Genomic DNA, 9,772 nt, shown 5'->3' with positions numbered 1-9,772 from the left:
GATTGGGAGGTGGACAGGCTGAAACAAGAGAGAAACAAAATAATTTTAACTAGACAAAATGAATCTAAAATGCATATAAAAACAAAATAAGCAAGAATAGTAAAATCTGAAAAAAAGACTATTGGAGGAGGGCTAGACATATAAGTATCAAAACATATTCTGAAACCTCTAATAAGTTATAAATAATAAAATTATAATTTATTAATTATATAATGGATAATTAAAACTATATGGTACATGAAAAAAAAAGACTGATCAATGGAACAAAATAAGAAATCTGTAAATGGTCCCAGATACATAGTAGAATTTAGAATACTATACAAAAAGGTATTTCAAATCAGTGGAGAAAAAGTGGATTTGCCATTAACTAGAACTGAGACAATAAAGTTGTCATCTGGAAATAAAATATTGGATCCATAATTTTTGTTAGTGATCATTGGAACTGTTTACAAGGATTCCAGTGCTCCTCTCCTTCTCACCATGTGATTTGCTTTGATTAATGAAACATGGGGGGAGCACGTCACTTGTAGGAGGAAGCCTTTAGGAGACAGGGCATGGTTCACCATCTCTCTATGCCTCTCCTGCAGTGACCAACAAGGTTCCCAGTGACGTGTTCTGTCAGTCTGGGTCCGTAAGACCCCTGCTAATAAAAAATGAACAGAGAACATGAGTAAGGAGTTAGCTTTTGTTTATTTCAAATATTATGGTGTGGAGATTCTTTGTTACTGTAGCACAACACATCTTATCCTAACTGATGCAGTCACAGCATCACATTTCAGTCACATTTCATAGACATCAAAGATTTAAATAAAAAACAACGTAACCTAAAAGTAGTCATCAGAATCATTCTGGAAGTCACCAGAGAACCATTTAAAACCTTGGAGTAAGAAATGCCTAAGAAATAAAACCCAAAGGCCATTTTTTTCCAAGATTTTTAAGTATGTATAAATTTTTTAAGATTCTACATGACAAATACTATGGTAAGCAGAATGAAAATAAAAGGAAAAACTGAAGGAAATACTTACAGCTTAAAAGGGGATTAATTCCATATATTTGATTGTATATATATTACATATATGTATATATTGTATAACCAAATATATGGAATTAATCATCTTACGTGTATATATATACAATTTAGATATATATGAGCAAAAATATTAATTGATTGTTCATAATAAAGCAAATAAGTTGGCTCTCAAACATATAAAAATATATTCAACTTTCCTCAGGTTAGGAGAAAAGCAAATTAACTACAAATGAAATCCTGTTTTACCTGTCAGATTGGTGAAGATTTTAAAAAAGGCATGCTGTATGCATGAGAGTGTGGGAAACAGAGACTTTCATATATTCCTTGGGGAAGTATATAGATATCCCTCCACAGAGGAATATCTGATTATATCTCTCAAAATAAGTGCATATGCCCTTTGACCCAGAAATTCAATTTCTAAGAATTTATTCCATAGGTAAATCTATACAGGTGAGAAATAATATATATACAGAGTATTCATTGCAGCATCATTTGAAATTGCAGGAAAAAAAGGTAAGAAATTATTTTAAAAAAAGAAACAAAGTAAAAAGCAAACAACTCAAATACTCATTAATAAACGCTATTTATATAACAATGGTCCATGTATATGATGAAATATGATGCAGACAAAATGAATGAGTAAACTCTTTGGGATTCTTTGTGATCTTACATAGAAAGACCACCATAAAATATTAAGCACACAAAAAGAGCAAAGCGAAGAACAGAGTGAATATTATGCTACCTTTTGTATAGGAATAAAATATTTCTGGAAAAAAAGTTCAAGCTGCTTATAACATGTTTGCCTTGGGGAAGTGACCTGGGTACCTGGGAGAGATTTGGAGGCAGACTTTACTGTATTCCTTTAATGAATTTTGAATTTTGAACCATATTAATTACATTACCTATTTAAAGAACAACTTTAAATAAGAGAGAGAATGAAAAATCTCTCTGAATATAACTAGCCCTTCTAGAGTTTCCCAGCACAAGACCACAGCTAGGACCCATCGAACAATGGAATTAAGTGTTTATGTGTTTCTGAGTATTGGAAACAATTACGTAACCCTAGATGCAACTGAAATCTCATACCAAGAAGGTTCAAGGCATTTGGCCATAATTTCCCGCTGCATTGAGTTTTGTATATTTCAGAATTGAAAGACATTTCTTTAGAAAAATCTAAGTCCTCGGGGGCTCAGAACGGGTTGCCCAAGAAGCTATCACCCTGAAGAATTGGCTGCCCGGCCTATTCTCAAGGCATCTGCAACAGCTCAGCTCCTCCCGCTTGCCAGGCCCCACTGCCACTCTGGGGCCTCCTCCTGCCCTTCGGAACTCAGGGTTCCCTGGTACCTTGGCATAGCTTGTGGTTCAGACCCAGGCCTTTGGGGCCAACCCTGAGGCTGACAAACATTTGGACAGAGATGCTCACTCATGGACTGGCAGAAATCAACATTACTTCTGTTCAGTGCAAGGGCTGAAATCAAACCGGAAGTTTCCCACATGCTACAAATAAAATAAGAGAGAGGAAGCAGGTGAAATGTTCCTCTCCTGTTTTATTTTGAAAAACTATCAAATAAATAGAAAAATGAAAAGGATAGCACAATTAACAACCGTATACTCTTCTTCTAGATTTACCAGTCATTAACATTTTGTCACATCTGCTTTGTCTCCTCTCTCTTTCTGTCTCACACACATGTACACACCCGGTGTATATGTGTCTGTATATACTTTTTTTGCTAACCCATGTGAAAATAAATTACATGCATCAAAACACACTACATATAAAAACACATGCACATATGTACATATAGGTATTTATATGCCTACACACATATATATACATATCTGTGATTATACATAGACACACACACACACACAAACAAATGTATTACAGAACACAGAGGCAGGCATCTCTGTCTCTGCAGGTTGGGTGCTCAGGGCTTCCCAGTCAATCCTAAACATGCCCTCTAACTAACATCGTTCAGGCCCCGTGAAAACAGAAACATTCCTCCACAGCTCTTGCCTGTGTCATCAAAACAAAAGATAAGTGTGTCCAGATGCTGGGAAGGATTGTGGGTTGTGTCTCTGTTGATTTTGGAGGCAGACAAAATCTGAGTATGAGGAGGCTTGAGTGTTTGGGCAAAAGGAAAGACAAACACTTTGACTTCCAAAGTCCTTCCTCTAAGATAGCAAGAATGCAATAGATTCTTACATAATGATGTGTCATTTTCCAGAAGTACACACATTCATTTTCCTGCCTCTTTTTATGTTACAATTTGTGCTTCTGGAGGTACTCACAAATTAGCAGAATATTCCCAAACAGTTGCTCATGACAGCTGAGGAATATTTTTCCATATTAAGGAATGCATATCACCCCTAAATTTGTATAAATATGGATCTAAACAAACCACATATCAAGTGTGAGATGGACTACTCACCTTGGCAACTACAGTAAAATTGCAAATGGTTTTATAGTTATTAAAATATTTAATAAGATTTAATTAAATTTACAAGTAAATTTTGCTTTATTTGAATAATACTGATTTTAAATGTTATATTTATTATATATTAATATAATTTGCATTTTTCATTTAATAAAGAGTATTTAAAATATTTTGGGAAAATCATAATTTGGAAGTATTTTTAATTTTAACTTTCCATATTTTATATTTTTTAATTTACATTTTCATGCAAATATATTCACATTTTGTATACTTTGATTTCAATTATTTTATTTATTTTTTTAATCTTTTAGCTCATTACTGTCAATAGAAAATAATATGTGGTAATATTGATTATGGCAATGTAACTAGTGATTTTGCTAAAATGAAGGCGTAAAATACTTTCTGAAATAAATACATTCTAATTTAAGAATTTTGTGTTTATACGTTACATTCTTCATCCAAACTTTGACAGTCCATCATTGCAACAGCCAGACATGAACTATAACAATTAGATTCAGTTTTTCTTAAATATTTTGCCAACTTTTAGTCATATGAAAATCATAGCTTTATAGATTATTTGTTCTGTCATTGTACAGTATATTTGAGAAGGTAGGCTAAAACACATGTAAATTAGTGATTCCTTAGTTTTGTATAAAACTTTTTTTGTTTTGTTTTTTAAATTTTTAAAAAAATATAAATAGAGATGGGGTCTTGCTATGTTGACCAGGCTGGTCTTGACCTCCTGGCTTCAAGCGATTCTCCCATCTCAGCCTCCCAAAGTGCTGGGATTACAGGTGTCAGCCACCATGCCTGGCCAGTATACAACTCTTAAATGTTTACACATATGGTTTGTGACTTCTATTTATACTTTTATCCGAGGGCCTCTATTCATAGTCTCATAGGTCCCAAAACGTTAGGACAGACCTACACACAAAGAACTTTGGACACTCACAAACCCACATGCACGTATGTCATTTATATAAAATATAAATGTAAAAACAAATAATGGCCTGGTAAGGTAGCTCATGCCTGTAATCTAAATACTTTGGGAAGCTGAGATGGGAGGATTGCTTGAGGCCAGGAGTTTGAGATCAGCCTGGGAAACATGGCAAGACCTTGTCTCTATAAAAAGTTTTGTTTTAAAAATGGCCATGAGTGGTACATGCTAGTAGTCCCAGCTACTCCATAGGCTAAGGTGGAGAATCATTTGAGCCCAGGAATCCAAGCCTGCAGTAAGCTATGATTATGTCACTTTCCTCCAGCTTGGGTAATGGAGCAAGACCCTGTCTCAAAAAAAGAAAGAAAAGAAAAGAAAAAGGAAAAGAAAAAGAAAAACAAGGATTGGCAAGCCAAAAAAAACCCATATTCATTTATAGCAATGTTCTCCAGAACCAAATAGAGAAATTGGAAAGGTAAGTGGTTTAATGGTAGAGAAATTATTAATATAATAAAATCCATTTTAAAAAAAATGATCCCGACAAATGACATGGAAGCACATGATAAAATTTAATATTCATTCTCAGTTTAAATTTCTAAATTGTTTTTAAATTGGGAAAAGTAGAACATCAAACTTAATGTCACATTCCATGGTGACATATTTCAGATATTGTGCTTAAATTTGGAAAAGAAAAGAATGCCAGGGGATATTATCATTTGTCAACATTGTCCTTGAATTCCCATCTGAGGCGCTTCTGCATAAAGTAGAAATAAGATATATAATTGTGGGAGGAAGAGACAAATTCAGGTTATTTGCAGCTGGTATATGTCAAGAAAACCCAAGACAGACATCTGAAAAGCTATTGAAAATAATGACGTTTCAATAATATGGCCAGATACATAATAAATATGCCAAAGTCAATAGTTTTTTAATATACTAGTAATAACAGATGAGAAGACATAAGAGAAAAAGAGGTTCCTTCCTTAATAACAATAAAAAATAAAATATCTAGGAATGGCTCTAAAAAGATAATGGAAGAATCCATATGAAGAGAAATATAAAGGTTTAGTGTGGGCTATAAAAGATTTGAGACAATGGAGAGAACATGATCCTGGATAGGAAGACTCAATAAGGAAAAGATGTCAATTCATCCCAAATTAAATGAAGATCTAATGCAATAGCAACCAAACCAACAGAAGTTTTTTATAACTCGACATAAGTGATTATAAAGTTACTCTTTTAAAAAGTTAAAATAGCAAACAATTTTTCAAAAAGGGTAAAATATAGTCATTTAAGCTTCCATTAAGCTATAAAACATTATAAATAAATATCAGTTAAAAGAGTGTAGTACTTGAGTGATTCAAGAAAAAGCGAAAGTCTGTTTGTCTGCAGCTCTTTAATGAGCTTGCCCTTGTCTTCCTCCCTATCTCAAGTTCTGCTAATCTCCTCAATAATCCTCAGCACCAGTTCAACAAAATCACAATCTACACATGTCCCCAAGAGACCGCTTGATTTTTTAAATCGGTTTCTGATTATAAAATTTTATATATTTGGACGGCCAGGCGCGGTGGCTCATGCCTGTAATCCCAGCACTTTGGGAGGCCAAGGCAGGCAGATCACTTGAGGTCAGGAGTTTGAGACCATCCTGACTAACATGGCAAAACCCCATCTTTATTAAAAACACAAAAATTATCCAGGCATGGTGGTGGGAGCCTGTCATTCCAGCTACTTGGGAGGCTGAGGCAAGAGAATCACTTGAACCCGGGAGGCGGAGGTTGCAGTGAGCCAAGATCTTGCCACTGCACTCCAGCCTAGGTGATAGAACAAGATTCCATCTCAAAAAAATGAAAATTAAAATAAAATGTATATATTTGGAAAATTCAAAAATTAGAGTGGTGAAATATTCATCACTAATATCACTACCTGGAAACAAAACCTGTTATGTTTTTGTAGATGTTTTTCATGTTTGTTTCCAAGTAAAAAATAAAACACAAATGACACAGCTATTAGCGATAATTAGGATTATAGTGTTTATACAATTTTGGCTTTTTTTCATGAAATAATTATTTTACAGTATTCAAAATGGTCTGTCATATGGATATCATATAATATCAAGCAATAGTGTGCTGACAAATGTTTGACAACAGGCTTTTTGGGTGGTGGGCTGGGGAGCCCTATTTGTAGCATTTGCCAGATTCTTTGGTATAAATGCTTCCGTCACTGTCAATTTCAAGATAGTGATGTAACATCACTGAACCTATATACCATTGGAAAGAAACACCCACCGTCAACTCTCATGAGACCATGCTAGCCAACTCCAGCATACCACTGATTTTAAGCAATTTTGTTTTGGTGGACATTGAGTTGGGTGAGATATTTTACCATCATAAGTAAGTATCGTGGCTATTACGTTATTCCACAAATTAATAGCTCTGATTATTTCAATAACACAGATTCCCAAAAAATAGAATTCTAGATCCAAGAAGACTATCACTTTGAAGCTGTTTATGAATACTGCTAAGTTGCCTTCCCAAAATGTATAGATTTACTCTACTATCAATAATGTATCTGCCTCACTCTATTCTCCTCAGAAATATGATCATTTCCAAAACAATGTTGACCGATTTCATAGGCCAAAAATGAAAGTTTCACTTGCTCTTTAATTATCTGTGAAATTTAAAATTTTTCGCTTTGTTAGCCTTTGTATTTTGTCAATAAATTCTTTCATCATAGCCTTTGCTTATTTTCCCCTTCAATTATTAAGTTTTATTGATTTGTAGGGGTTCTTTATATGTTAAATACCTAGTCCTTTGACTAGTTTGCCAAAAAGTTTACATGTTTTCTAACTTTTTAATTTTATTTAGTTTTTTCTTCTTTTTCTTTTACAGCATCACTAGACTTCTGATAAATTTTATTTACACCATATTTTGATGCAGAGAAATTTTAATTTATAGTAGTCAAACCTATTAATATTTTATTGTCATTTATTTCATTGTTTTTTAGGCTAAAATGTCCTTTTCAATTTAATCTCTGATAAATGTGGCATTTTAAAGTAGAAAAAAATCTGTTTTTTCAATCAATATTATTGGGATGATATAACTATGCAGAGAAAATTAATTTTGACTTCCTCATTATGCAGATCTATTTCAGATGAAGTAACAATTTTAATGCCAAAAAATGAAATTTTAAAAATGCTGAAGAAAACATAGGACAAATTTGTTTGTATATATTTGTGTGTGTGTGTGTGTGTGTGTGTGTTTCTTGCCATGATCCTAAATCCAAAACCTATAAAAGAGAATGTAATAATTTGGACTACATAAAATTTCAATATTTGACATGACATAAGTAGCATGAAGTTATAAGTAACAAGCTTTAAGAACAAAATTCTAGGAGATGATATCGCTATAGCAATACTTATAGAGATATTGATATAGATAGAATCTTCTCCAAATTATTAAGGAATTATTGATAGAGAAAAAACAAAATCAGAAAAGAACATGAACAGTTCACAGAAAAGCAAATACAGGTGGCATTTAAGTGCAGAGGATCACAATAAGTGAAATCCACAAATTGATACCAGATTCATCTAAGAGAGTGATAAAGAGCTGATGAGCTAGACCGGTAATATATTGTGTGGTAAAGGGTATGGGAAAACAGGCACCTGCAGAAGCTTTGGGTGGGTATGTAAACGGATATGACCTTGGGGCCAATTTTTACAATATTTGTCAAAATTCAAAGTTTTTTCTTTCATTGACTGTTACACTTGCAGGAATTTGTTTAATAAACCAACAGGACGGTCACGTGCAGTGTCTCATGCCTGTAATCCCAGCACTTTGGGAGGCTCAGGCGGATGGATCACCTAAGATCAGGAGTTTGAGACCAGTCCCAGCTACTCGGGAAGCTGAGACAGGAGAATCTCTTGAACCTGGGAGGTGGAGGTTGCAGTGAGCCAGGATCACGCCACTGCACTCCAGCCTGGGCTACAGTGAGACTCCGTCTCAAAAACAAAACAAAACAAAACAAAACAAAACAAAAAACCAATAGGACAAGTATTACACACACACACACACATCACACACAAGAATATTCAGTGCAGCATTGTTTTGGGGGCAAAGAACCAGAAACAAGCTCAACAAGAGACTGAGGAAATAAGTATGGTACAGCCATTCAGTCCAGTGCTACCCTGTTATTAAAAAACAAGAAGCAGGTGGTGGTCTCTAACTCCAGCAGCCCCTCGAGCTTGCTGAGCTGCCACTGAAGGAGAAGGTGTAAGTAAGGAGATCTCTACACTGTGGCTTGCACAAAGCCACCTGCCCCCAAAACCACCCACAGCTAAGCACCCAGGAAGCTGCAGGCTACAAAAGCCCCTCTCGAGAGCTGCCGGACAGGTGAAAAAACGACAAGATCAGAGGCCAGAACTGCGGCATTCCGTGAAATTAGAAGTTATCAGAGTCAGAACTTCAGATTTGCTAACTTTCTTTCTAGTGCCTGGTGCCAGAAATTGCTCAAAACTTCAAATCAGATCTGTGCTTCCAGACCCAGCCATTGGTACTTTACAGAAGGCAAGGGAGGCCTTTTCTGGTTGGCTTTGAAAAAAAAAATTGTACATACACGGTAGGTGTATGTATTTGCAGGGTACATGAGATATTTTGAAACAGACATGCAATGTAAAACAATCACATCATGGAGAATGGGGTATCCATCCCCTCAAGTACTTATCCTTTATGTTACAAACAATCCAATTGCACTCTTTTAGTTATTTTTTAAATATACAATTAAATTATTATTGACTATAGTCACTCTGTTGTGCTATCAGGTAGTATATCTTATTTATTATTTCTACCTATTTTTTTTTTACCCATTAAGCATACCCACCTCAGCCTCATACTACCCTTTCCAGCCTCTGGTAACCATCATTCTATGTTCTATGTCCATGAGTTCATTTTTTTTTTTATAGATCTCACAAACAAGTCAGAATATGAGATGTTTGTCTTTCTGTGCTTGGCTTATTTCCCTTAACATAACGATCTCCAGTTCCACCCACATTGTTGCAAATGACCGAACCTCACTTTTTTTTTTTTTTTTTTTTGAGACAGAGTCTTGCTCTGTCGCTCAGGCTGGAGTGCAGTGGTGTGATCTCAGCTCACTGCAAACTCTGCCTCCTAGGTTCTAGCGATTCTCTGTCTCAGCCTCCCAAGTAGCTGGGATTACAGGCGCGAGCCACCACACCAGGCTAATTTTTGTATTTTTAGTAGAGATGGGGTTTCTCCATGTTGGCCAGGCTGGTCTTGAACTCCTAGTCTCAAGTGATCCACCCGCCTTGGCCTTCCAAAGTGCTGGGATTACAGATGTAAGCCACTGAGACTG

The sequence above is a fragment of the Nomascus leucogenys genome, chromosome 22a (genome assembly GCF_006542625.1).
Source record: "Nomascus leucogenys isolate Asia chromosome 22a, Asia_NLE_v1, whole genome shotgun sequence".
Lineage (NCBI taxonomy): Eukaryota > Metazoa > Chordata > Mammalia > Primates > Hylobatidae > Nomascus > Nomascus leucogenys.
The sequence above is the reverse complement of the archived record's forward strand: the minus strand, read 5'-3'. Positions refer to the sequence as shown.